General features: G+C 45.5%; 24 non-coding genes across 24 annotated transcripts; all 24 read right to left on the bottom strand.

Moving 5' to 3' along the window:
- Positions 1-941: 941 nt before the first annotated feature.
- Positions 942-1,014, bottom strand: trnar-ccu (transfer RNA arginine (anticodon CCU)). The gene has a single exon. It is a non-coding gene; the product is annotated as a tRNA-Arg (tRNA).
- Positions 1,015-3,918: 2,904 nt separating this feature from the next.
- On the bottom strand, positions 3,919-3,991 carry trnar-ccu (transfer RNA arginine (anticodon CCU)). Its single transcript has one exon. It is a non-coding gene; the product is annotated as a tRNA-Arg (tRNA).
- A 264-nt stretch (positions 3,992-4,255) lies between these two features.
- trnar-ccu (transfer RNA arginine (anticodon CCU)) lies at positions 4,256-4,328 on the bottom strand. The gene has a single exon. It is a non-coding gene; the product is annotated as a tRNA-Arg (tRNA).
- A 264-nt stretch (positions 4,329-4,592) lies between these two features.
- On the bottom strand, positions 4,593-4,665 carry trnar-ccu (transfer RNA arginine (anticodon CCU)). The gene has a single exon. It is a non-coding gene; the product is annotated as a tRNA-Arg (tRNA).
- Positions 4,666-5,446: 781 nt separating this feature from the next.
- On the bottom strand, positions 5,447-5,519 carry trnar-ccu (transfer RNA arginine (anticodon CCU)). The gene has a single exon. It is a non-coding gene; the product is annotated as a tRNA-Arg (tRNA).
- Positions 5,520-5,783: 264 nt separating this feature from the next.
- Positions 5,784-5,856, bottom strand: trnar-ccu (transfer RNA arginine (anticodon CCU)). The gene has a single exon. It is a non-coding gene; the product is annotated as a tRNA-Arg (tRNA).
- A 264-nt stretch (positions 5,857-6,120) lies between these two features.
- trnar-ccu (transfer RNA arginine (anticodon CCU)) lies at positions 6,121-6,193 on the bottom strand. Its single transcript has one exon. It is a non-coding gene; the product is annotated as a tRNA-Arg (tRNA).
- A 781-nt stretch (positions 6,194-6,974) lies between these two features.
- trnar-ccu (transfer RNA arginine (anticodon CCU)) lies at positions 6,975-7,047 on the bottom strand. Its single transcript has one exon. It is a non-coding gene; the product is annotated as a tRNA-Arg (tRNA).
- A 264-nt stretch (positions 7,048-7,311) lies between these two features.
- trnar-ccu (transfer RNA arginine (anticodon CCU)) lies at positions 7,312-7,384 on the bottom strand. Its single transcript has one exon. It is a non-coding gene; the product is annotated as a tRNA-Arg (tRNA).
- A 264-nt stretch (positions 7,385-7,648) lies between these two features.
- Positions 7,649-7,721, bottom strand: trnar-ccu (transfer RNA arginine (anticodon CCU)). Its single transcript has one exon. It is a non-coding gene; the product is annotated as a tRNA-Arg (tRNA).
- Positions 7,722-9,555: 1,834 nt separating this feature from the next.
- trnar-ccu (transfer RNA arginine (anticodon CCU)) lies at positions 9,556-9,628 on the bottom strand. Its single transcript has one exon. It is a non-coding gene; the product is annotated as a tRNA-Arg (tRNA).
- A 2,913-nt stretch (positions 9,629-12,541) lies between these two features.
- trnar-ccu (transfer RNA arginine (anticodon CCU)) lies at positions 12,542-12,614 on the bottom strand. Its single transcript has one exon. It is a non-coding gene; the product is annotated as a tRNA-Arg (tRNA).
- A 264-nt stretch (positions 12,615-12,878) lies between these two features.
- On the bottom strand, positions 12,879-12,951 carry trnar-ccu (transfer RNA arginine (anticodon CCU)). Its single transcript has one exon. It is a non-coding gene; the product is annotated as a tRNA-Arg (tRNA).
- A 264-nt stretch (positions 12,952-13,215) lies between these two features.
- On the bottom strand, positions 13,216-13,288 carry trnar-ccu (transfer RNA arginine (anticodon CCU)). Its single transcript has one exon. It is a non-coding gene; the product is annotated as a tRNA-Arg (tRNA).
- A 781-nt stretch (positions 13,289-14,069) lies between these two features.
- trnar-ccu (transfer RNA arginine (anticodon CCU)) lies at positions 14,070-14,142 on the bottom strand. The gene has a single exon. It is a non-coding gene; the product is annotated as a tRNA-Arg (tRNA).
- Positions 14,143-14,406: 264 nt separating this feature from the next.
- trnar-ccu (transfer RNA arginine (anticodon CCU)) lies at positions 14,407-14,479 on the bottom strand. Its single transcript has one exon. It is a non-coding gene; the product is annotated as a tRNA-Arg (tRNA).
- Positions 14,480-14,743: 264 nt separating this feature from the next.
- On the bottom strand, positions 14,744-14,816 carry trnar-ccu (transfer RNA arginine (anticodon CCU)). Its single transcript has one exon. It is a non-coding gene; the product is annotated as a tRNA-Arg (tRNA).
- A 579-nt stretch (positions 14,817-15,395) lies between these two features.
- Positions 15,396-15,468, bottom strand: trnar-ccu (transfer RNA arginine (anticodon CCU)). Its single transcript has one exon. It is a non-coding gene; the product is annotated as a tRNA-Arg (tRNA).
- Positions 15,469-15,732: 264 nt separating this feature from the next.
- trnar-ccu (transfer RNA arginine (anticodon CCU)) lies at positions 15,733-15,805 on the bottom strand. The gene has a single exon. It is a non-coding gene; the product is annotated as a tRNA-Arg (tRNA).
- Positions 15,806-16,069: 264 nt separating this feature from the next.
- trnar-ccu (transfer RNA arginine (anticodon CCU)) lies at positions 16,070-16,142 on the bottom strand. Its single transcript has one exon. It is a non-coding gene; the product is annotated as a tRNA-Arg (tRNA).
- Positions 16,143-19,707: 3,565 nt separating this feature from the next.
- trnar-ccu (transfer RNA arginine (anticodon CCU)) lies at positions 19,708-19,780 on the bottom strand. Its single transcript has one exon. It is a non-coding gene; the product is annotated as a tRNA-Arg (tRNA).
- Positions 19,781-22,739: 2,959 nt separating this feature from the next.
- On the bottom strand, positions 22,740-22,812 carry trnar-ccu (transfer RNA arginine (anticodon CCU)). The gene has a single exon. It is a non-coding gene; the product is annotated as a tRNA-Arg (tRNA).
- Positions 22,813-23,672: 860 nt separating this feature from the next.
- On the bottom strand, positions 23,673-23,745 carry trnar-ccu (transfer RNA arginine (anticodon CCU)). The gene has a single exon. It is a non-coding gene; the product is annotated as a tRNA-Arg (tRNA).
- Positions 23,746-24,199: 454 nt separating this feature from the next.
- trnar-ccu (transfer RNA arginine (anticodon CCU)) lies at positions 24,200-24,272 on the bottom strand. The gene has a single exon. It is a non-coding gene; the product is annotated as a tRNA-Arg (tRNA).
- Between the last annotated feature and the right edge of the window lie 1,170 nt (positions 24,273-25,442).

Genomic DNA, 25,442 nt, shown 5'->3' with positions numbered 1-25,442 from the left:
CAAAGAGTCTTCTAGATGAATGACTATTATGAGAGGTGAAAGTGGCCTTAGCTTTTCTTGACCAACCTGTGGTTGTTGCCCATTTTTAGGGATTCAAGAGTGTCTAGAAGGTAAAAGGTCTTAGCAGAGGATGGTTTTGATCCATCGACCTCTGGGTTATGGGCCCAGCACGCTTCCGCTGCACCATTCTGCTGTAATCTCCCCAGATGGGACTCGAACCCACAATCCCTGGCTTAGGAGTCCAGTGCCTCTGGAGTTTCCAGGAGTTAACTTTTTGTTTGTATTGTAAAATCCTCCTGAATAAGATTGAGATTTAAAAAGACTTAGCAGAGGATGGTTTCGATCCATAGACCTCTGGGTTATGGGCCCAGCACGCTTCCGCTGCGCAACCCTGCTGTAATCAATCTTGACAGGACTTGAAACCACAATCTCTGTCTGAGGAGGCCAGTGCTTCTGGAGTGTCTATGAGGTAATTATTAGTGTGTATAGTAAAAGCCTCCTGAATAATATTGAGATTTAAAACAACTTAGTAGAGGATGGTTACGATCCATTGGCTTCTGGGTTATGGGCACAGCACGATCCCACTGCACCACTCTGCTGTAATCACCCCAGATGTGACTCGAACCTACAATCCCTGGCTTAGGAGGCTAGTGCCTTATCCATTAGGCCACTGGGGCTTTAATGCAGTTACTAACTTGCCCTTTTAAATCTCAATCTTAATCAGGAGTCCTTTCCAATACACAGAAAGAGTCTTCTCGATGAATGACTATTATGAGAGGTGAAAGTGGCCTCAGCTTTTCATGACCAACCTGTTGTTGTTGCCCATTTTTAGGGATTCAAGAGTGTCTAGAAGGTAAAATGTCTTAGCAGAGGATGGTTTCGATCCATCGACCTCTGGGTTATGGGCCCAGCACGCTTCCGCTGCGCCACTCTGCTGTAATCACCCTAGATGGGATTCGAACCCACAATACCTGGCTTAGGAGGCCAGTGCCTTATCCATTAGGCCACTGGGGCTTTAATGCGTTTTCTAACTTGCCCTTTTAAATCTAAATTTTAATCAGGAGTCCTTTACAATACGCACAAAGAGTCTTCTAGATGAATGACTATTATGAGAGGTGAAAGTGGCCTCAGCTTTTCATGACCAACCTGTGGATGTTGCCCATTTTTAGGGATTCAAGAGTGTCTAGAAGGTAAAAGGTCTTAGCAGAGGGTGGTTTCGATCCATCGACCTCTGGGTTATGGGCCCAGCACGCTTCCGCTGCGCCACTCTGCTGTAATGAATCTTGGCAGGACTTGAAACCACAATCTCTGTCTGAGGAGGCAGTGCCTCTGGAGTGTCTATGAGTTAATTATTTGTGTGTATAGTAAAAGCCTCCTAAATAAGATTGAGATTTAAAAAGACTTAGCAGAGGATGGTTTCGATCCATTGACCTCTGGGTTATGGGCCCAGCACGCTTCCGCTGCGCCACTCTGCTGTAATGAAGCTTGGCAGGACTTGAAACCACAATCTCTGTCTGAGGAGGCAGTGCCTCTGGAGTGTCTATGAGTTATTTATTTGTGTGTATAGTAAAAGCCTCCTAAATAAGATTGAGATTTAAAAAGACTTAGCAGAGGATGGTTTTTGATCCATCGACCTCTGGGTTATGGGCACAGCACGCTTCCGCTGCGCCACTCTGCTGTAATCGATCTTGACAGGACTTGAAACCACAATCTCTGTCTGAGGAGGCCAGTGCCTCTGGAGTTTCTAGGAGTTAACTCTTTGTGTATTGTAAAAGCCTCCTGATAAAGATTGAGATTTAAAAAGACGGTTTCGATCCATTGACCTCTAGGTTATGGGCGCAGTATGCTTCCGCTGCGCCACTCTGCTGTAATCACCCCAGATGGGACTCGAACCCACAATCCCTGGCTTAGGAGTCCAGTGCCTCTGGAGTTTCTAGGAGTTAACTTTTTGTGTGTATTGTAAAAGCCTCCTGAATAAGATTGAGATTTAAAAAGACTTAGCACAGTGCCTCTGGAGTGTCTATGAGTTAATTCTTTGTGTGTATAGCAAAAGCCTCCTGAATAAGATTGAGATTTAAAAAGACTTAGCAGAGGATGGTTTCGATCCATCGACCTCTGGGTTATGGGCCCAGCACGCTTCCGCTGCGCCACTCTGCTGTAATCTTTCTTGACAGGACTTGAACCCACAATCTCTGTCTGAGGAGGCCAGTGCCTCTGGAGTTTCTAGGAGTTAACTCTTTGTGTATTGTAAAAGCCTCCTGATAAAGATTGAGATTTAAAAAAGACTTAGCAGAGGATGGTTTCGATCCATCGACCTCTAGGTTATGGGCCCAGCATGCTTCCGCTGCGCCACTCTGCTGTAATGACCACAAATGGGACTCGAACCCACAATCCCTGGCTTAGGAGTCCAGTGCCTCTGGAGTTCTAGGAGTTAACTTTTTGTGTGTATTGTAAAAGCCTCCTGAATAAGATTGAGATTTAAAAAGACTTAGCAGAGGATGGTTTTTGATCCATCGACCTCTGGGTTATGGGCACAGCACGCTTCCGCTGCGCCACTCTGCTGTAATCAATCTTGATGCGATCCGAAACCACAATCTCTGTCCGAGGAGTCTAATGCCTCTGGAGTGTCTATGAGTTAATTCTTTGTGTGTATAGCAAAAGCCTCCTGAATAAGATTGAGAATTAAAAAGACTTAGCAGAGGATGGTTTCGATCCATCGACCTCTAGGTTATGGGCACAACATGCTTCCGCTGCGCCACTCTGCTGTAATCACCCCAGATGGGACTCGAACCCACAATCCCTGGCTTAGGAGTCCAGTGCCTCTGGAGTTTCTAGGAGTTAACTTTTTGTGTGTATTGTAAAAGCCTCCTGAATAAGATTGAGATTTAAAAAGACTTAACACAGGATGGTTTTGATCCATCGACCTATGGGTTATGGGCCCAGCACGCTTCCGCTGCACCACTCTGCAGTAATCACCCTAGATGGGATTCAAACCCACAATCCCTGGCTTAGAAGGGCAATGCCTTGTCCATTAGGCCACTGGGGCTTTAACGCATTTGCTAACTTGCCCTTTTAAATCTCAATCTTAATCAGGAATCCTTTACAATACACACAAAGAGTCTTCTAGATGAATGACTATTATGAGAGGTGAAAGTGGCCTCAGCTTTTCATGACCAACCTGTGGTTGTTGCCCATTTTTAGGGATTCAAGAGTGTCTAGAAGGTAAAAGGTCTTAGCAGAGGATGGTTTCGATCCATCGACCTCTGGGTTATGGGCCCAGCACGCTTCCGCTGCGCCACTCTGCTGTGATCAATATTGGCAGGACTTGAAACCACAATCTCTGTCTGAGAAGGCAGTGCCTCTGGAGTGTCTATGAGTTAATTATTTGTGAGTATAGTAAAAGCCTCCTGAATAAGATTGAGATTTAAAAAGACTTAGCAGAGGATGGCTTCGATTCATCGACCTCTGTGTTATGGGCCCAGCACGCTTCCGCTGCGCCACTCTGCTGTAATCACCTCAGATGGGACTCGAACCCACAATCCCTGTCTTAGGAGTCCAGTGCCTCTGGAGTTTCTAGGAGTTAATTATTTGTGTGTATTGTAAAAGCCTCCTGAATAAGATTGAGATTTAAAAAGACTTAGCAGAGGATGGTTTCGATCCATTGACCTCTGGGTTATGGGCCCAGCACGCTTCCGCTGCGCCACTCTGCTGTAATCAATCTTGACAGGACTTGAAACCACAATCTCTGTCTGAGGATGCCAGTGCTTCTGGAGTGTCTATGAGGTAATTATTAGTGTGTATAGTAAAAGCCTCCTGAATAATATTGAGATTTAAAACAACTTAGTAGAGCATGGTTACGATCCATTGACCTCTGGGTTATGGGCACAGCACTGTCCCACTGCACCACTCTGCTGTAATCACCCCAGATGGGACTCGAACCTACAATCCCTGGCTTAGGAGGCCAGTGCCTTATCCATTAGGCCACTGGGGCTTTAATGCAATCACTAACTTGCCCTTTTAAATCTCAATCTTAATCAGGAGTCCTTTCCAATACACAGAAAGAGTCTTCTCGATGAATGACTATTATGAGAGGTGAAAGTGGCCTCAGCTTTTCATGACCAACCTGTTGTTGTTGCCCATTTTTAGGGATTCAAGACTGTCTAGAAGGTTAAATGTCTTAGCAGAGGATGGTTTCGATCCATCGACCTCTGGGTTATGGGCCCAGCACGCTTCCGCTGCGCCACTCTGCTGTAATCACCCTAGATGGGACTCGAACCCACAATATCTGGCTTAGGAGGCCAGTGCCTTATCCATTAGGCCACTGGGGCTTTAAAGCATTTTCTAACTTGCCCTTTTAAATCTAAATCTTAATCAGGAGTCCTTTACAATACACACAAAGAGTCTTCTAGATGAATGACTATTATGAGAGGTGAAAGTGGCCTCAGCTTTTCATGACCAACCTGTGGATGTTGCCCATTTTTAGGGATTCAAGAGTGTCTAGAAGGTAAAATGTCTTAGCAGAGGATGGTTTCGATCCATCGACCTCTGGGTTATGGGCCCAGCACGCTTCCGCTGCGCCACTCTGCTGTAATCACCCTAGATGGGATTCGAACCCACAATACCTGGCTTAGGAGGCCAGTGCCTTATCCATTAGGCCACTGGGGCTTTAATGCATTTTCTAACTTGCCCTTTTAAATCTAAATTTTAATCAGGAGTCCTTTACAATACGCACAAAGAGTCTTCTAGATGAATGACTATTATGAGAGGTGAAAGTGGCCTCAGCTTTTCATGACCAACCTGTGGATGTTGCCCATTTTTAGGGATTCACGAGTGTCTAGAAGGTAAAAGGTCTTAGCAGAGGGTGGTTTCGATCCCAGCACGCTTCCGCTGCGCCACTCTGCTGTAATCACCCTAGATGGGATTCGAACCCACAATACCTGGCTTAGGAGGCCAGTGCCTTATTCATTAGGCCACTGGGGCTTTAATGCATTTTCTAACTTGCCCTTTTAAATCTAAATTTTAATCAGGAGTCCTTTACAATACGCACAAAGAGTCTTCTAGATGAATGACTATTATGAGAGGTGAAAGTGGCTTCAGCTTTTCATGACCAACCTGTGGATGTTGCCCATTTTTAGGGATTCAAGAGTGTCTAGAAGGTAAAATGTCTTAGCAGAGGGTGGTTTTGATCCATCGACCTCTGGGTTATGGGCCCAGCACGCTTCCGCTGCGCCACTCTGCTGTAATGAATCTTGGCAGGACTTGAAACCACAATCTCTGTCTGAGGAGGCAGTGCCTCTGGAGTGTCTATGAGTTAATTACTTGTGTGTATAGTAAAAGCCTCCTAAATAAGATTGAGATTTAAAAAGACTTAGCAGAGGATGGTTTCGATCCATTGACCTCTGGGTTATGGGCACAGCACTGTCCCACTGCACCACTCTGCTGTAATCACCCCAGATGGGACTCGAACCTACAATCCCTGGCTTAGGAGGCCAGTGCCTTATCCATTAGGCCACTGGGGCTTTAATGCAATCACTAACTTGCCCTTTTAAATCTCAATCTTAATCAGGAGTCCTTTCCAATACACAGAAAGAGTCTTCTCGATGAATGACTATTATGAGAGGTGAAAGTGGCCTCAGCTTTTCATGACCAACCTGTTGTTGTTGCCCATTTTTAGGGATTCAAGACTGTCTAGAAGGTAAAATGTCTTAGCAGAGGATGGTTTCGATCCATCGACCTCTGGGTTATGGGCCCAGCACGCTTCCGCTGCGCCACTCTGCTGTAATCACCCTAGATGGGACTCGAACCCACAATATCTGGCTTAGGAGGCCAGTGCCTTATCCATTAGGCCACTGGGGCTTTAAAGCATTTTCTAACTTGCCCTTTTAAATCTAAATCTTAATCAGGAGTCCTTTACAATACACACAAAGAGTCTTCTAGATGAATGACTATTATGAGAGGTGAAAGTGGCCTCAGCTTTTCATGACCAACCTGTGGATGTTGCCCATTTTTAGGGATTCAAGAGTGTCTAGAAGGTAAAATGTCTTAGCAGAGGATGGTTTCGATCCATCGACCTCTGGGTTATGGGCCCAGCACGCTTCCGCTGCGCCACTCTGCTGTAATCACCCTAGATGGGATTCGAACCCACAATACCTGGCTTAGGAGGCCAGTGCCTTATCCATTAGGCCACTGGGGCTTTAATGCATTTTCTAACTTGCCCTTTTAAATCTAAATTTTAATCAGGAGTCCTTTACAATACGCACAAAGAGTCTTCTAGATGAATGACTATTATGAGAGGTGAAAGTGGCCTCAGCTTTTCATGACCGACCTGTGGATGTTGCCCATTTTTAGGGATTCACGAGTGTCTAGAAGGTAAAAGGTCTTAGCAGAGGGTGGTTTCGATCCCAGCACGCTTCCGCTGCGCCACTCTGCTGTAATCACCCTAGATGGGATTCGAACCCACAATACCTGGCTTAGGAGGCCAGTGCCTTATTCATTAGGCCACTGGGGCTTTAATGCATTTTCTAACTTGCCCTTTTAAATCTAAATTTTAATCAGGAGTCCTTTACAATACGCACAAAGAGTCTTCTAGATGAATGACTATTATGAGAGGTGAAAGTGGCTTCAGCTTTTCATGACCAACCTGTGGATGTTGCCCATTTTTAGGGATTCAAGAGTGTCTAGAAGGTAAAATGTCTTAGCAGAGGGTGGTTTTGATCCATCGACCTCTGGGTTATGGGCCCAGCACGCTTCCGCTGCGCCACTCTGCTGTAATGAATCTTGGCAGGACTTGAAACCACAATCTCTGTCTGAGGAGGCAGTGCCTCTGGAGTGTCTATGAGTTAATTACTTGTGTGTATAGTAAAAGCCTCCTAAATAAGATTGAGATTTAAAAAGACTTAGCAGAGGATGGTTTCGATCCATTGACCTCTGGGTTATGGGCACAGCACTGTCCCACTGCACCACTCTGCTGTAATCACCCCAGATGGGACTCGAACCTACAATCCCTGGCTTAGGAGGCCAGTGCCTTATCCATTAGGCCACTGGGGCTTTAATGCAATCACTAACTTGCCCTTTTAAATCTCAATCTTAATCAGGAGTCCTTTCCAATACACAGAAAGAGTCTTCTCGATGAATGACTATTATGAGAGGTGAAAGTGGCCTCAGCTTTTCATGACCAACCTGTTGTTGTTGCCCATTTTTAGGGATTCAAGACTGTCTAGAAGGTAAAATGTCTTAGCAGAGGATGGTTTCGATCCATCGACCTCTGGGTTATGGGCCCAGCACGCTTCCGCTGCGCCACTCTGCTGTAATCACCCTAGATGGGACTCGAACCCACAATATCTGGCTTAGGAGGCCAGTGCCTTATCCATTAGGCCACTGGGGCTTTAAAGCATTTTCTAACTTGCCCTTTTAAATCTAAATCTTAATCAGGAGTCCTTTACAATACACACAAAGAGTCTTCTAGATGAATGACTATTATGAGAGGTGAAAGTGGCCTCAGCTTTTCATGACCAACCTGTGGATGTTGCCCATTTTTAGGGATTCAAGAGTGTCTAGAAGGTAAAATGTCTTAGCAGAGGATGGTTTCGATCCATCGACCTCTGGGTTATGGGCCCAGCACGCTTCCGCTGCGCCACTCTGCTGTAATCACCCTAGATGGGATTCGAACCCACAATACCTGGCTTAGGAGGCCAGTGCCTTATCCATTAGGCCACTGGGGCTTTAATGCATTTTCTAACTTGCCCTTTTAAATCTAAATTTTAATCAGGAGTCCTTTACAATACGCACAAAGAGTCTTCTAGATGAATGACTATTATGAGAGGTGAAAGTGGCCTCAGCTTTTCATGACCGACCTGTGGATGTTGCCCATTTTTAGGGATTCACGAGTGTCTAGAAGGTAAAAGGTCTTAGCAGAGGGTGGTTTCGATCCCAGCACGCTTCCGCTGCGCCACTCTGCTGTAATCACCCTAGATGGGATTCGAACCCACAATACCTGGCTTAGGAGGCCAGTGCCTTATTCATTAGGCCACTGGGGCTTTAATGCATTTTCTAACTTGCCCTTTTAAATCTAAATTTTAATCAGGAGTCCTTTACAATACGCACAAAGAGTCTTCTAGATGAATGACTATTATGAGAGGTGAAAGTGGCTTCAGCTTTTCATGACCAACCTGTGGATGTTGCCCATTTTTAGGGATTCAAGAGTGTCTAGAAGGTAAAATGTCTTAGCAGAGGGTGGTTTCGATCCATCGACCTCTGCGTTATGGGCCCGGCACGCTTCCGCTGCGCAACTCTGCTGTAATCGATCTTGACAGGACTTGAAACCACAATCTCTGTCTGAGGAGGCCAGTGCCTCTGGAGTTTATAGGAGTTAACTCTTTGTGTATTGTAAAAGCCTCCTGAATAAGATTGAGATTTAAAAAGACTTAGCAGAGGATGGTTTCAATACATCGACCTCTGGGTTATGGGCCCAGCACGCTTCCGCTGCACCATTCTGCTGTAATCACCCCAGATGGGACTCGAACCCACAATCCCTGGCTTAGGAGGCCAGTGCCTTGTCCATGCTAACTTGCCCTTTTAAATCTCAATCTTAATCAGGAATCCTTTACAATACACACAAAGAGTCTTCTAGATGAATGACTATTATGAGAGGTGAAAGTGGCCTTAGCTTTTCTTGACCAACCTGTGGTTGTTGCCCATTTTTAGGGATTCAAGAGTGTCTAGAAGGTAAAAGGTCTTAGCAGAGGATGGTTTTGATCCATCGACCTCTGGGTTATGGGCCCAGCACGCTTCCGCTGCACCATTCTGCTGTAATCTCCCCAGATGGGACTCGAACCCACAATCCCTGGCTTAGGAGTCCAGTGCCTCTGGAGTTTCCAGGAGTTAACTTTTTGTTTGTATTGTAAAATCCTCCTGAATAAGATTGAGATTTAAAAAGACTTAGCAGAGGATGGTTTCGATCCATAGACCTCTGGGTTACGGGCCCAGCACGCTTCCGCTGCGCAACCCTGCTGTAATCAATCTTGACAGGACTTGAAACCACAATCTCTGTCTGAGGAGGCCAGTGCTTCTGGAGTGTCTATGAGGTAATTATTAGTGTGTATAGTAAAAGCCTCCTGAATAATATTGAGATTTAAAACAACTTAGTAGAGGATGGTTACGATCCATTGGCTTCTGGGTTATGGGCACAGCACGATCCCACTGCACCACTCTGCTGTAATCACCCCAGATGTGACTCAAACCTACAATCCCTGGCTTAGGAGGCTAGTGCCTTATCCATTAGGCCACTGGGGCTTTAATGCAGTTACTAACTTGCCCTTTTAAATCTCAATCTTAATCAGGAGTCCTTTCCAATACACAGAAAGAGTCTTCTCGATGAATGACTATTATGAGAGGTGAAAGTGGCCTCAGCTTTTCATGACCAACCTGTTGTTGTTGCCCATTTTTAGGGATTCAAGAGTGTCTAGAAGGTAAAATGTCTTAGCAGAGGATGGTTTCGATCCATCGACCTCTGGGTTATGGGCCCAGCACGCTTCCGCTGCGCCACTCTGCTGTAATCACCCTAGATGGGATTCGAACCCACAATACCTGGCTTAGGAGGCCAGTGCCTTATCCATTAGGCCACTGGGGCTTTAATGCGTTTTCTAACTTGCCCTTTTAAATCTAAATTTTAATCAGGAGTCCTTTACAATACGCACAAAGAGTCTTCTAGATGAATGACTATTATGAGAGGTGAAAGTGGCCTCAGCTTTTCATGACCAACCTGTGGATGTTGCCCATTTTTAGGGATTCAAGAGTGTCTAGAAGGTAAAAGGTCTTAGCAGAGGGTGGTTTCGATCCATCGACCTCTGGGTTATGGGCCCAGCACGCTTCCGCTGCGCCACTCTGCTGTAATGAATCTTGGCAGGACTTGAAACCACAATCTCTGTCTGAGGAGGCAGTGCCTCTGGAGTGTCTATGAGTTAATTATTTGTGTGTATAGTAAAAGCCTCCTAAATAAGATTGAGATTTAAAAAGACTTAGCAGAGGATGGTTTCGATCCATTGACCTCTGGGTTATGGGCCCAGCACGCTTCCGCTGCGCCACTCTGCTGTAATGAAGCTTGGCAGGACTTGAAACCACAATCTCTGTCTGAGGAGGCAGTGCCTCTGGAGTGTCTATGAGTTAATTATTTGTGTGTATAGTAAAAGCCTCCTAAATAAGATTGAGATTTAAAAAGACTTAGCAGAGGATGGTTTTTGATCCATCGACCTCTGGGTTATGGGCACAGCACGCTTCCGCTGCGCCACTCTGCTGTAATCGATCTTGATAGGACTTGAAACCACAATCTCTGTCTGAGGAGGCCAGTGCCTCTGGAGTTTCTAGGAGTTAACTCTTTGTGTATTGTAAAAGCCTCCTGATAAAGATTGAGATTTAAAAAGACTTAGCAGAGACGGTTTGATCCATCGACCTCTAGGTTATGGGCGCAGTATGCTTCCGCTGCGCCACTCTGCTGTAATCACCCCAGATGGGACTCGAACCCACAATCCCTGGCTTAGGAGTCCAGTGCCTCTGGAGTTTCTAGGAGTTAACTTTTTGTGTGTATTGTAAAAGCCTCCTGAATAAGATTGAGATTTAAAAAGACTTAGCACAGTGCCTCTGGAGTGTCTATGAGTTAATTCTTTGTGTGTATAGCAAAAGCCTCCTGAATAAGATTGAGATTTAAAAAGACTTAGCAGAGGATGGTTTCGATCCATCGACCTCTGGGTTATGGGCCCAGCACGCTTCCGCTGCGCCACTCTGCTGTAATCTTTCTTGACAGGACTTGAACCCACAATCTCTGTCTGAGGAGGCCAGTGCCTCTGGAGTTTCTAGGAGTTAACTCTTTGTGTATTGTAAAAGCCTCCTGATAAAGATTGAGATTTAAAAAGACTTAGCAGAGGATGGTTTCGATCCATCGACCTCTAGGTTATGGGCCCAGCATGCTTCCGCTGCGCCACTCTGCTGTAATGACCACAAATGGGACTCGAACCCACAATCCCTGGCTTAGGAGTCCAGTGCCTCTGGAGTTCTAGGAGTTAACTTTTTGTGTGTATTGTAAAAGCCTCCTGAATAAGATTGAGATTTAAAAAGACTTAGCAGAGGATGGTTTTTGATCCATCGACCTCTGGGTTATGGGCACAGCACGCTTCCGCTGCGCCACTCTGCTGTAATCAATCTTGATGCGATCCGAAACCACAATCTCTGTCCGAGGAGTCTAATGCCTCTGGAGTGTCTATGAGTTAATTCTTTGTGTGTATAGCAAAAGCCTCCTGAATAAGATTGAGAATTAAAAAGACTTAGCAGAGGATGGTTTCGATCCATCGACCTCTAGGTTATGGGCACAACATGCTTCCGCTGCGCCACTCTGCTGTAATCACCCCAGATGGGACTCGAACCCACAATCCCTGGCTTAGGAGTCCAGTGCCTCTGGAGTTTCTAGGAGTTAACTTTTTGTGTGTATTGTAAAAGCCTCCTGAATAAGATTGAGATTTAAAAAGACTTAGCACAGGATGGTTTTGATCCATCGACCTATGGGTTATGGGCCCAGCACGCTTCCGCTGCACCACTCTGCAGTAATCACCCTAGATGGGATTCAAACCCACAATCCCTGGCTTAGAAGGGCAATGCCTTGTCCATTAGGCCACTGGGGCTTTAACGCATTTGCTAACTTGCCCTTTTAAATCTCAATCTTAATCAGGAATCCTTTACAATACACACAAAGAGTCTTCTAGATGAATGACTATTATGAGAGGTGAAAGTGGCCTCAGCTTTTCATGACCAACCTGTGGTTGTTGCCCATTTTTAGGGATTCAAGAGTGTCTAGAAGGAAAAAGGTCTTAGCAGAGGATGGTTTCGATCCATCGACCTCTGGGTTATGGGCCCAGCACGCTTCCGCTGCGCCACTCTGCTGTGATCAATATTGGCAGGACTTGAAACCACAATCTCTGTCTGAGAAGGCAGTGCCTCTGGAGTGTCTATGAGTTAATTATTTGTGAGTATAGTAAAAGCCTCCTGAATAAGATTGAGATTTAAAAAGACTTAGCAGAGGATGGCTTCGATTCATCGACCTCTGTGTTATGGGCCCAGCACGCTTCCGCTGCGCCACTCTGCTGTAATCACCTCAGATGGGACTCGAACCCACAATCCCTGTCTTAGGAGTCCAGTGCCTCTGGAGTTTCTAGGAGTTAATTATTTGTGTGTATTGTAAAAGCCTCCTGAATAAGATTGAGATTTAAAAAGACTTAGCAGAGGATGGTTTCGATCCATTGACCTCTGGGTTATGGGCCCAGCACGCTTCCGCTGCGCCACTCTGCTGTAATCAATCTTGACAGGACTTGAAACCACAATCTCTGTCTGAGGATGCCAGTGCTTCTGGAGTGTCTATGAGGTAATTATTAGTGTGTATAGTAAAAGCCTCCTGAATAATATTGAGATTTAAAACAACTTAGTAGAGCATGGTTACGATCCATTGACCTCTGGGTTATGGGCACAGCACTGTCCCACTGCACCACTCTGCTGTAATCACCCCAGATGGGACTCGAACCTACAATCCCTGGCTTAGGAGGCCAGTGCCTTATCCATTAGGCCACTGGGGCTTTAATGCAACCACTAACTTGCCCTTTTAAATCTCAATCTTAATCAGGAGTCCTTTCCAATACACAGACAGAGTCTTCTCGATGAATGACTATTATGAGAGGTGAAAGTGGCCTCAGCTTTTCATGACCAACCTGTTGTTGTTGCCCATTTTTAGGGATTCAAGACTGTCTAGAAGGTTAAATGTCTTAGCAGAGGATGGTTTCGATCCATCGACCTCTGGGTTATGGGCCCAGCACGCTTCCGCTGCGCCACTCTGCTGTAATCACCCTAGATGGGACTCGAACCCACAATATCTGGCTTAGGAGGCCAGTGCCTTATCCATTAGGCCACTGGGGCTTTAAAGCATTTTCTAACTTGCCCTTTTAAATCTAAATCTTAATCAGGAGTCCTTTACAATACACACAAAGAGTCTTCTAGATGAATGACTATTATGAGAGGTGAAAGTGGCCTCAGCTTTTCATGACCAACCTGTGGATGTTGCCCATTTTTAGGGATTCAAGAGTGTCTAGAAGGTAAAATGTCTTAGCAGAGGATGGTTTCGATCCATCGACCTCTGGGTTATGGGCCCAGCACGCTTCCGCTGCGCCACTCTGCTGTAATCACCCTAGATGGGATTCGAACCCACAATACCTGGCTTAGGAGGCCAGTGCCTTATCCATTAGGCCACTGGGGCTTTAATGCATTTTCTAACTTGCCCTTTTAAATCTAAATTTTAATCAGGAGTCCTTTACAATACGCACAAAGAGTCTTCTAGATGAATGACTATTATGAGAGGTGAAAGTGGCCTCAGCTTTTCATGACCAACCTGTGGATGTTGCCCATTTTTAGGGATTCACGAGTGTCTAGAAGGTAAAAGGTCTTAGCAGAGGGTGGTTTCGATCCCAGCACGCTTCCGCTGCGCCACTCTGCTGTAATCACCCTAGATGGGATTCGAACCCACAATACCTGGCTTAGGAGGCCAGTGCCTTATTCATTAGGCCACTGGGGCTTTAATGCATTTTCTAACTTGCCCTTTTAAATCTAAATTTTAATCAGGAGTCCTTTACAATACGCACAAAGAGTCTTCTAGATGAATGACTATTATGAGAGGTGAAAGTGGCTTCAGCTTTTCATGACCAACCTGTGGATGTTGCCCATTTTTAGGGATTCAAGAGTGTCTAGAAGGTAAAATGTCTTAGCAGAGGGTGGTTTTGATCCATCGACCTCTGGGTTATGGGCCCAGCACGCTTCCGCTGCGCCACTCTGCTGTAATGAATCTTGGCAGGACTTGAAACCACAATCTCTGTCTGAGGAGGCAGTGCCTCTGGAGTGTCTATGAGTTAATTACTTGTGTGTATAGTAAAAGCCTCCTAAATAAGATTGAGATTTAAAAAGACTTAGCAGAGGATGGTTTCGATCCATTGACCTCTGGGTTATGGGCACAGCACTGTCCCACTGCACCACTCTGCTGTAATCACCCCAGATGGGACTCGAACCTACAATCCCTGGCTTAGGAGGCCAGTGCCTTATCCATTAGGCCACTGGGGCTTTAATGCAATCACTAACTTGCCCTTTTAAATCTCAATCTTAATCAGGAGTCCTTTCCAATACACAGAAAGAGTCTTCTCGATGAATGACTATTATGAGAGGTGAAAGTGGCCTCAGCTTTTCATGACCAACCTGTTGTTGTTGCCCATTTTTAGGGATTCAAGACTGTCTAGAAGGTAAAATGTCTTAGCAGAGGATGGTTTCGATCCATCGACCTCTGGGTTATGGGCCCAGCACGCTTCCGCTGCGCCACTCTGCTGTAATCACCCTAGATGGGACTCGAACCCACAATATCTGGCTTAGGAGGCCAGTGCCTTATCCATTAGGCCACTGGGGCTTTAAAGCATTTTCTAACTTGCCCTTTTAAATCTAAATCTTAATCAGGAGTCCTTTACAATACACACAAAGAGTCTTCTAGATGAATGACTATTATGAGAGGTGAAAGTGGCCTCAGCTTTTCATGACCAACCTGTGGATGTTGCCCATTTTTAGGGATTCAAGAGTGTCTAGAAGGTAAAATGTCTTAGCAGAGGATGGTTTCGATCCATCGACCTCTGGGTTATGGGCCCAGCACGCTTCCGCTGCGCCACTCTGCTGTAATCACCCTAGATGGGATTCGAACCCACAATACCTGGCTTAGGAGGCCAGTGCCTTATCCATTAGGCCACTGGGGCTTTAATGCATTTTCTAACTTGCCCTTTTAAATCTAAATTTTAATCAGGAGTCCTTTACAATACGCACAAAGAGTCTTCTAGATGAATGACTATTATGAGAGGTGAAAGTGGCCTCAGCTTTTCATGACCGACCTGTGGATGTTGCCCATTTTTAGGGATTCACGAGTGTCTAGAAGGTAAAAGGTCTTAGCAGAGGGTGGTTTCGATCCCAGCACGCTTCCGCTGCGCCACTCTGCTGTAATCACCCTAGATGGGATTCGAACCCACAATACCTGGCTTAGGAGGCCAGTGCCTTATTCATTAGGCCACTGGGGCTTTAATGCATTTTCTAACTTGCCCTTTTAAATCTAAATTTTAATCAGGAGTCCTTTACAATACGCACAAAGAGTCTTCTAGATGAATGACTATTATGAGAGGTGAAAGTGGCTTCAGCTTTTCATGACCAACCTGTGGATGTTGCCCATTTTTAGGGATTCAAGAGTGTCTAGAAGGTAAAATGTCTTAGCAGAGGGTGGTTTTGATCCATCGACCTCTGGGTTATGGGCACAGCACTGTCCCACTGCACCACTCTGCTGTAATCACCCCAGATGGGACTCGAACCTACAATCCCTGGCTTAGGAGGCCAGTGCCTTATCCATTAGGCCACTGGGGCTTTAATGCAATCACTAACTTGCCCTTTTAAATCTCAATCTTAATCAGGAGTCCTTTCCAATACACAGAAAGAGTCTTCTCGATGAATGACTATTATGAGAGGTGAAAGTGGCCTCAGCTTTTCATGACCAACCTGTTGTTGTTGCCCATTTTTAGGGATTCAAGACTGTCTAGAAGGTAAAATGTCTTAGCAGAGGATGGTTTCGATCCATCGACCTCTGGGTTATGGGCCCAGCACGCTTCCGCTGCGCCACTCTGCTGTAATCACCCTAGATGGGACTCGAACCCACAATATCTGGCTTAGGAGGCCAGTGCCTTATCCATTAGGCCACTGGGGCTTTAAAGCATTTTCTAACTTGCCCTTTTAAATCTAAATCTTAATCAGGAGTCCTTTACAATACACACAAAGAGTCTTCTAGATGAATGACTATTATGAGAGGTGAAAGTGGCCTCAGCTTTTCATGACCAACCTGTGGATGTTGCCCATTTTTAGGGATTCAAGAGTGTCTAGAAGGTAAAATGTCTTAGCAGAGGATGGTTTCGATCCATCGACCTCTGGGTTATGGGCCCAGCACGCTTCCGCTGCGCCACTCTGCTGTAATCACCCTAGATGGGATTCGAACCCACAATACCTGGCTTAGGAGGCCAGTGCCTTATCCATTAGGCCACTGGGGCTTTAATGCATTTTCTAACTTGCCCTTTTAAATCTAAATTTTAATCAGGAGTCCTTTACAATACGCACAAAGAGTCTTCTAGATGAATGACTATTATGAGAGGTGAAAGTGGCCTCAGCTTTTCATGACCGACCTGTGGATGTTGCCCATTTTTAGGGATTCACGAGTGTCTAGAAGGTAAAAGGTCTTAGCAGAGGGTGGTTTCGATCCCAGCACGCTTCCGCTGCGCCACTCTGCTGTAATCACCCTAGATGGGATTCGAACCCACAATACCTGGCTTAGGAGGCCAGTGCCTTATTCATTAGGCCACTGGGGCTTTAATGCATTTTCTAACTTGCCCTTTTAAATCTAAATTTTAATCAGGAGTCCTTTACAATACGCACAAAGAGTCTTCTAGATGAATGACTATTATGAGAGGTGAAAGTGGCTTCAGCTTTTCATGACCAACCTGTGGATGTTGCCCATTTTTAGGGATTCAAGAGTGTCTAGAAGGTAAAAGGTCTTAGCAGAGGGTGGTTTTGATCCATCGACCTCTGGGTTATGGGCCCAGCACGCTTCCGCTGCGCCACTCTGCTGTAATGAATCTTGGCAGGACTTGAAACCACAATCTCTGTCTGAGGAGGCAGTGCCTCTGGAGTGTCTATGAGTTAATTATTTGTGTGTATAGTAAAAGCCTCCTAAATAAGATTGAGATTTAAAAAGACTTAGCAGAGGATGGTTTCGATCCATTGACCTCTGGGTTATGGGCCCAGCACGCTTCCGCTGCGCCACTCTGCTGTAATGAAGCTTGGCAGGACTTGAAACCACAATCTCTGTCTGAGGAGGCAGTGCCTCTGGAGTGTCTATGAGTTAATTATTTGTGTGTATAGTAAAAGCCTCCTAAATAAGATTGAGATTTAAAAAGACTTAGCAGAGGATGGTTTTTGATCCATCGACCTCTGGGTTATGGGCACAGCACGCTTCCGCTGCGCCACTCTGCTGTAATCGATCTTGACAGGACTTGAAACCACAATCTCTGTCTGAGGAGGCCAGTGCCTCTGGAGTTTCTAGGAGTTAACTCTTTGTGTATTGTAAAAGCCTCCTGATAAAGATTGAGATTTAAAAAGACTTAGCAGAGACGGTTTGATCCATCGACCTCTAGGTTATGGGCGCAGTATGCTTCCGCTGCGCCACTCTGCTGTAATCACCCCAGATGGGACTCGAACCCACAATCCCTGGCTTAGGAGTCCAGTGCCTCTGGAGTTTCTAGGAGTTAACTTTTTATGTGTATTGTAAAAGCCTCCTGAATAAGATTGAGATTTAAAAAGACTTAGCACAGTGCCTCTGGAGTGTCTATGAGTTAATTGTTTGTGTGTATAGCAAAAGCCTCCTGAATAAGATTGAGATTTAAAAAGACTTAGCAGAGGATGGTTTCGATCCATCGACCTCTGGGTTATGGGCCCAGCACGCTTCCGCTGCGCCACTCTGCTGTAATCGGTCTTGACAGGACTTGAACCCACAATCTCTGTCTGAGGAGGCCAGTGCCTCTGGAGTTTCTAGGAGTTAACTCTTTGTGTATTGTAAAAGCCTCCTGATAAAGATTGAGATTTAAAAAGACTTAGCAGAAGATGGTTTCGATCCATCGACCTCTAGGTTACGGGCCCAGCATGCTTCCGCTGCGCCACTCTGCTGTAATGACCACAAATGGGACTCGAACCCACAATCCCTGGCTTAGGAGTCCAGTGCCTCTGGAGTTCTAGGAGTTAACTTTTTATGTGTATTATAAAAGCCTCCTGAATAAGATTGAGATTTAAAAAGACTTAGCAGAGGATGGTTTTTGATTCATCGACCTCTGGGTTATGAGCACAGCACGCTTCCGCTGCCCCACTCTGCTGTAATCAATCTTGATGCGATCCGAAACCACAATCTCTGTCCGAGGAGTCTAGTGCCTCTGGAGTGTCTATGAGTTAATTCTTTGTGTGTATAGCAAAAGCCTCCTGAATAAGATTGAGAATTAAAAAGACTTAGCAGAGGATGGTTTCGATCCATCGACCTCTAGATTATGGGCACAACATGCTTCCGCTGCGCCACTCTGCTGTAATCACCCCAGATGGGACTCGAACCCACAATCCCTGGCTTAGGAGTCCAGTGCCTCTGGAGTTTCTAGGAGTTAACTTTTTGTGTGTATTGTAAAAGCCTCCTGAATAAGATTGAGATTTAAAAAGACTTAGCACAGGATGGTTTTGATCCATCGACCTATGGGTTATGGGCCCAGCACGCTTCCGCTGCACCACTCTGCAGTAATCACCCTAGATGGGATTCGAACCCACAATCCCTGGCTTAGAAGGGCAATGCCTTGTCCATTAGGCCACTGGGGCTTTAACGCATTTGCTAACTTGCCCTTTTAAATCTCAATCTTAATCAGGAATCCTTTACAATACACACAAAGAGTCTTCTAGATGAATGACTATTATGAGAGGTGAAAGTGGCCTCAGCTTTTCATGACCAACCTGTGGTTGTTGCCCATTTTTAGGGATTCAAGAGTGTCTAGAAGGTAAAAGGTCTTAGCAGAGGATGGTTTCGATCCATCGACCTCTGGGTTATGGGCCCAGCACGCTTCCGCTGCGCCACTCTGCTGTGATCAATATTGGCAGGACTTGAAACCACAATCTCTGTCTGAGAAGGCAGTGCCTCTGGAGTGTCTATGAGTTAATTATTTGTGAGTATAGTAAAAGCCTCCTGAATAAGATTGAGATTTAAAAAGACTTAGCAGAGGATGGTTTCGATTCATCGACCTCTGTGTTATGGGCCCAGCACGCTTCCGCTGCGCCACTCTGCTGTAATCACCTCAGATGGGACTCGAACCCACAATCCCTGTCTTAGGAGTCCAGTGCCTCTGGAGTTTCTAGGAGTTAATTATTTGTGTGTATTGTAAAAGCCTCCTGAATAAGATTGAGATTTAAAAAGACTTAGCAGAGGATGGTTTCGATCCATTGACCTCTGGGTTATGGGCCCAGCACGCTTCCGCTGCGCCACTCTGCTGTAATCAATCTTGACAGGACTTGAAACCACAATCTCTGTCTGAGGATGCCAGTGCTTCTGGAGTGTCTATGAGGTAATTATTAGTGTGTATAGTAAAAGCCTCCTGAATAATATTGAGATTTAAAACAACTTAGTAGAGCATGGTTACGATCCATTGACCTCTGGGTTATGGGCACAGCACTGTCCCACTGCACCACTCTGCTGTAATCACCCCAGATGGGACTCGAACCTACAATCCCTGGCTTAGGAGGCCAGTGCCTTATCCATTAGTCCACTGGGGCTTTAATGCAGTTACTAACTTGCCCTTTTAAATCTCAATCTTAATCAGGAGTCCTTTCCAATACACAGAAAGAGTCTTCTCGATGAATGACTATTATGAGAGGTGAAAGTGGCCTCAGCTTTTCATGACCAACCTGTTGTTGTTGCCCATTTTTAGGGATTCAAGACTGTCTAGAAGGTAAAATGTCTTAGCAGAGGATGGTTTCGATCCATCGACCTCTGGGTTATGGGCCCAGCACGCTTCCGCTGCGCCACTCTGCTGTAATCACCCTAGATGGGACTCGAACCCACAATATCTGGCTTAGGAGGCCAGTGCCTTATCCATTAGGCCACTGGGGCTTTAAAGCATTTTCTAACTTGCCCTTTTAAATCTAAATCTTAATCAGGAGTCCTTTACAATACACACAAAGAGTCTTCTAGATGAATGACTATTATGAGAGGTGAAAGTGGCCTCAGCTTTTCATGACCAACCTGTGGATGTTGCCCATTTTTAGGGATTCAAGAGTGTCTAGAAGGTAAAATGTCTTAGCAGAGGATGGTTTCGATCCATCGACCTCTGGGTTATGGGCCCAGCACGCTTCCGCTGCGCCACTCTGCTGTAATCACCCTAGATGGGACTCGAACCCACAATATCTGGCTTAGGAGGCCAGTGCCTTATCCATTAGGGCACTGGGGCTTTAAAGCATTTTCTAACTTGCCCTTTTAAATCTAAATCTTAATCAGGAGTCCTTTACAATACACACAAAGAGTCTTCTAGATGAATGACTATTATGAGAGGTGAAAGTGGCCTCAGCTTTTCATGACCAACCTGTGGATGTTGCCCATTTTTAGGGATTCACGAGTGTCTAGAAGGTAAAAGGTCTTAGCAGAGGGTGGTTTCGATCCCAGCACGCTTCCGCTGCGCCACTCTGCTGTAATCACCCTAGATGGGATTCGAACCCACAATACCTGGCTTAGGAGGCCAGTGCCTTATTCATTAGGCCACTGGGGCTTTAATGCATTTTCTAACTTGCCCTTTTAAATCTAAATTTTAATCAGGAGTCCTTTACAATACGCACAAAGAGTCTTCTAGATGAATGACTATTATGAGAGGTGAAAGTGGCTTCAGCTTTTCATGACCAACCTGTGGGTGTTGCCCATTTTTAGGGATTCAAGAGTGTCTAGAAGGTAAAAGGTCTTAGCAGAGGGTGGTTTTGATCCATCGACCTCTGGGTTATGGGCCCAGCACGCTTCCGCTGCGCCACTCTGCTGTAATGAATCTTGGCAGGACTTGAAACCACAATCTCTGTCTGAGGAGGCAGTGCCTCTGGAGTGTCTATGAGTTAATTATTTGTGTGTATAGTAAAAGCCTCCTAAATAAGATTGAGATTTAAAAAGACTTAGCAGAGGATGGTTTCGATCCATTGACCTCTGGGTTATGGGCCCAGCACGCTTCCGCTGCGCCACTCTGCTGTAATGAAGCTTGGCAGGACTTGAAACCACAATCTCTGTCTGAGGAGGCAGTGCCTCTGGAGTGTCTATGAGTTAATTATTTGTGTGTATAGTAAAAGCCTCCTAAATAAGATTGAGATTTAAAAAGACTTAGCAGAGGATGGTTTTTGATCCATCGACCTCTGGGTTATGGGCACAGCACGCTTCCGCTGCGCCACTCTGCTGTAATCGATCTTGACAGGACTTGAAACCACAATCTCTGTCTGAGGAGGCCAGTGCCTCTGGAGTTTCTAGGAGTTAACTCTTTGTGTATTGTAAAAGCCTCCTGATAAAGATTGAGATTTAAAAAGACTTAGCAGAGACGGTTTGATCCATCGACCTCTAGGTTATGGGCGCAGTATGCTTCCGCTGCGCCACTCTGCTGTAATCACCCCAGATGGGACTCGAACCCACAATCCCTGGCTTAGGAGTCCAGTGCCTCTGGAGTTTCTAGGAGTTAACTTTTTATGTGTATTGTAAAAGCCTCCTGAATAAGATTGAGATTTAAAAAGACTTAGCACAGTGCCTCTGGAGTGTCTATGAGTTAATTGTTTGTGTGTATAGCAAAAGCCTCCTGAATAAGATTGAGATTTAAAAAGACTTAGCAGAGGATGGTTTTTGATCCATCGACCTCTGGGTTATGAGCACAGCACGCTTCCGCTGCCCCACTCTGCTGTAATCAATCTTGATGCGATCCGAAACCACAATCTCTGTCCGAGGAGTCTAGTGCCTCTGGAGTGTCTATGAGTTAATTCTTTGTGTGTATAGCAAAAGCCTCCTGAATAAGATTGAGAATTAAAAAGACTTAGCAGAGGATGGTTTCGATCCATCGACCTCTAGGTTATGGGCACAACATGCTTCCGCTGCACCACTCTGCAGTAATCACCCTAGATGGGATTCGAACCCACAATCCCTGGCTTAGAAGGGCAATGCCTTGTCCATTAGGCCACTGGGGCTTTAACGCTTTTGCTAACTTGCCCTTTTAAATCTCAATCTTAATCAGGAATCCTTTACAATACACACAAAGAGTCTTCTAGATGAATGACTATTATGAGAGGTGAAAGTGGCCTCAGCTTTTCATGACCAACCTGTGGTTGTTGCCCATTTTTAGGGATTCAAGAGTGTCTAGAAGGTAAAAGGTCTTAGCAGAGGATGGTTTCGATCCATCGACCTCTGGGTTATGGGCCCAGCACGCTTCCGTTGCGCCACTCTGCTGTGATCAATATTGGCAGGACTTGAAACCACAATCTCTGTCTGAGAAGGCAGTGCCTCTGGAGTGTCTATGAGTTAATTATTTGTGAGTATAGTAAAAGCCTCCTGAATAAGATTGAGATTTAAAAAGACTTAGCATAGGATGGTTTCGATCCATCGACCTCTGGGTTATGGGCCCAGCACGCTTCCGCTGCGCCACTCTGCTGTAATCAATCTTGATACGATCCGAAACCACAATCTCTGTCCGAGGAGTCTAGTGCCTCTGGAGTGTCTATGAGTTAATTCTTTGTGTGTATAGCAAAAGCCTCCTGAATAAGATTGAGATTTAAAAAGATGTAGCAGAGGATAGTTTCGATCCATCGACCTCTGGGTTATGGGCCCAGCACGCTTCCGCTGCGCCACTCTGCTGTAATCAATCTTGACAGGACTTGAAACCACAATCTCTGACTGCGGAGGCCAGTGCTTCTGGAGTGTCTATGAGGTAATTATTAGTGTGTATAGTAAAAGCCTCCTGAATAATATTGAGATTTAAAACAACTTAGTAGAGGATGGTTACAATACATTGACCTCTGTGTTATGGGCACAGCACGGTCCCACTGCACCACTCTGCTGTAATCACCCCAGATGGGACTCGAACCCACAATCCCTGGCTTAGGAGGCCAGTGCCTTATCCATTAGGCCACTGGGGCTTTAATGCAGTTACTAACTTGCCCTTTTAAATCTCAATCTTAATCAGGAGTCCTTTACAATACACAGAAAGAGTCTTGTAGATGAATGACTATTATGAGAGGTGAAAGTGGCCTCAGCTTTTCATGACCAACCTGTGGTTGTTGCCCATTTTTAGGGATTCAAGAGTGTCTAGAAGGTAAAAGGTCTTAGCAGAGGATGTTTTCGATCCATCGACCTCTGGGTTATGGGCACAGCACGCTTCCGCTGCAATCACCCCAGATGGGACTCGAACCCACAATCCCTGGCTTAGGTATTCAGTGCCTCTGGAGTTTCTAGGAGTTAACTTTTTGTGTGTATTGTAAAAGCCTCCTGAATAAGATTGAGATTTAAAAAGACTTAACAGAGGATGGCTTCGATCCATTGACCTCTGGGTTATGGGCCCAGCACGCTTCCGCTGCGCCACTCTGCTGTAATCACCCCAGATGGGACTCGAACCCACAATCCCTGGCTTAGGAGTCCAGTGCCTCTGGAGTTTCTAGGAGTTACCTTTTTGTGTGTATTGTAAAAGCCTCCTGAATAAGATTGAGATTTAAAAAGACATAGCAGAGGATGGTTTCGATCCATCGACCTCTGGGTTATGGGCCCAGCACTCTTCCGCTGCGCCACTCTGCTGTAATCAATCTTGACAGGACTTGAAACCACAATCTCTGTCTGAGGAGGCCAGTGCTTCTGGAGTGTCTATGAGGTAATTATTTGTGTGTATAGTAAAAGCCTCCTGAATAATATTGAGATTTAAAACAACTTAGTAGAGGATGGTTACGATCCATTGACCTCTGGGTTATGGGCACAGCACGGTCCCACTGCACCACTCTGCTGTAATCACCCCAGATGGGACTCGAACCCACAATCCCTGGCTTAGGAGGCCAGTGCCTTATCCATTAGGCCACTGGGGCTTGAATGCAGTTACTAACTTGCCCTTTTAAATCTCAATCTTAATCAGGAGTCCTTTACAATACACAGAAAGAGTCTTGTAGATGAATGACTATTATGAGAGGTGAAAGTGGCCTCAGCTTTTCATGACCAACCTGTGGTTGTTGCCCATTTTTAGGGATTCAAGAGTGTCTAGAAGGTAAAAGGTCTTAGCAGAGGATGGTTTCGATCCATCGACCTCTGGGTTATGGGCCCAGCACGCTTCCGCTGCGCCACTCTGCTGTAATCACCCCAGATGGGACTCGAACCCACAATCCCTGGCTTGGGTATTCAGTGCCTCTGGAGTTTCTAGGAGTTAACTTTTTGTGTGTATTGTAAAAGCCTCCTGAATAAGATTGAGATTTAAAAAGTCTTAGCAGAGGATGGCTTCGGTCCATTGATCTCTGGGTTATGGGCCCACCACACTTCCGCTGCAATCACCCTAGGTGGGAGTCGAACCCACAATCCCTGGCTTAGGAGGCCAGTGCCTTATCCATTAGGCCACTGGGGCTTTAACCGTTTGCTAACTTGCCCTTTTAAATCTCAATCTTAATCAGGAGTCCTTTACAATACACACAAAGAGTCTTCTAGATGAATGACTATTATGAGAGGTGAAAGTGGCCTCAGCTTTTCATGACCAACCTATGGTTGTTGCCGATTTTTAGGGATTCAAGAGTGTCTAGAAGGTAAAAGGTCTTAGCAGAAGATGGTTTCGATCCATCGACCTCTGGGTTATGGGCCCAGCACGCTTCCGCTGCACGACTCTGCTTGTAATCAATCTTGACAGGACTTGAAACCACAATCTCTGTCTGAGGAGGCCAGTGCCTTCTGGAGTTTCTAGGAGTTAACTATTTGTGTATTGTAAAAGCCTCCTGAATAAGATTGAGATTTAAAAAGACTTAGCAGAGGATGGTATCAATCCATCGACCTCTGGGTTATGGGCCCAGCACGCTTCCGCTGCGCCACTCTGCTGTAATTACCCCAGATGGGACTCGAACCCACAATCCCTGGCTTAGGAGTCCAGTGCCTCTGGAGATTCTAGGAGTTAACTTTTTGTTTGTATTGTAAAATCCTCCTGAATAAGATTAAGATTTAAAAAGACTTAGCAGAGGATGGTTTCGAGCCATCGACCTCTGGGTTATGGGCCCAGCACGCTTCCGCTGCGCCACTCTGCTGTAATCCATCTTGATACGATCCGAAACCACAATCTCTGTCCGAGGAGTCTAGTGCCTCTGGAGTGTCTATGAGGTAATTATTAGTGTGTATAGTAAAAGCCACCTGAATAATATTGAGATTTAAAACAACTTAGTAGAGGATGGTTACGATCTATTGACCTTTTGGTTTATGGGCACAGCACGGTCCCACTGCACCACTCTGCTGTAATCACCCCATATGGGACTCGAAACCACAATCCCTGGCTTAGGAGGCCAGTGCCTTATCCATTAGGCCACTGGGGCTTTAATGCAGTTACTAACTTGCCCTTTTAAATCTCAATCTTAATCAGGAGTCCTTTACAATACACAGAAAGAGTCTTGTAGATGAATGACTATTATGAGAGGTGAAAGTGGCCTCAGCTTTTCATGACCAACCTGTGGTTGTTGCCCATTTTTAGGGATTCAAGAGTGTCTAGAAGGTAAAATGTCTTAGCAGAGGATGGTTACGATCCATTGACCTCTGGGTT

The sequence above is a fragment of the Carassius carassius genome, chromosome 11 (genome assembly GCF_963082965.1).
Source record: "Carassius carassius chromosome 11, fCarCar2.1, whole genome shotgun sequence".
In the NCBI taxonomy this organism is placed as follows: Eukaryota; Metazoa; Chordata; class Actinopteri; order Cypriniformes; family Cyprinidae; genus Carassius; species Carassius carassius.
This window is presented reverse-complemented; position numbering and strand designations above follow the sequence as displayed.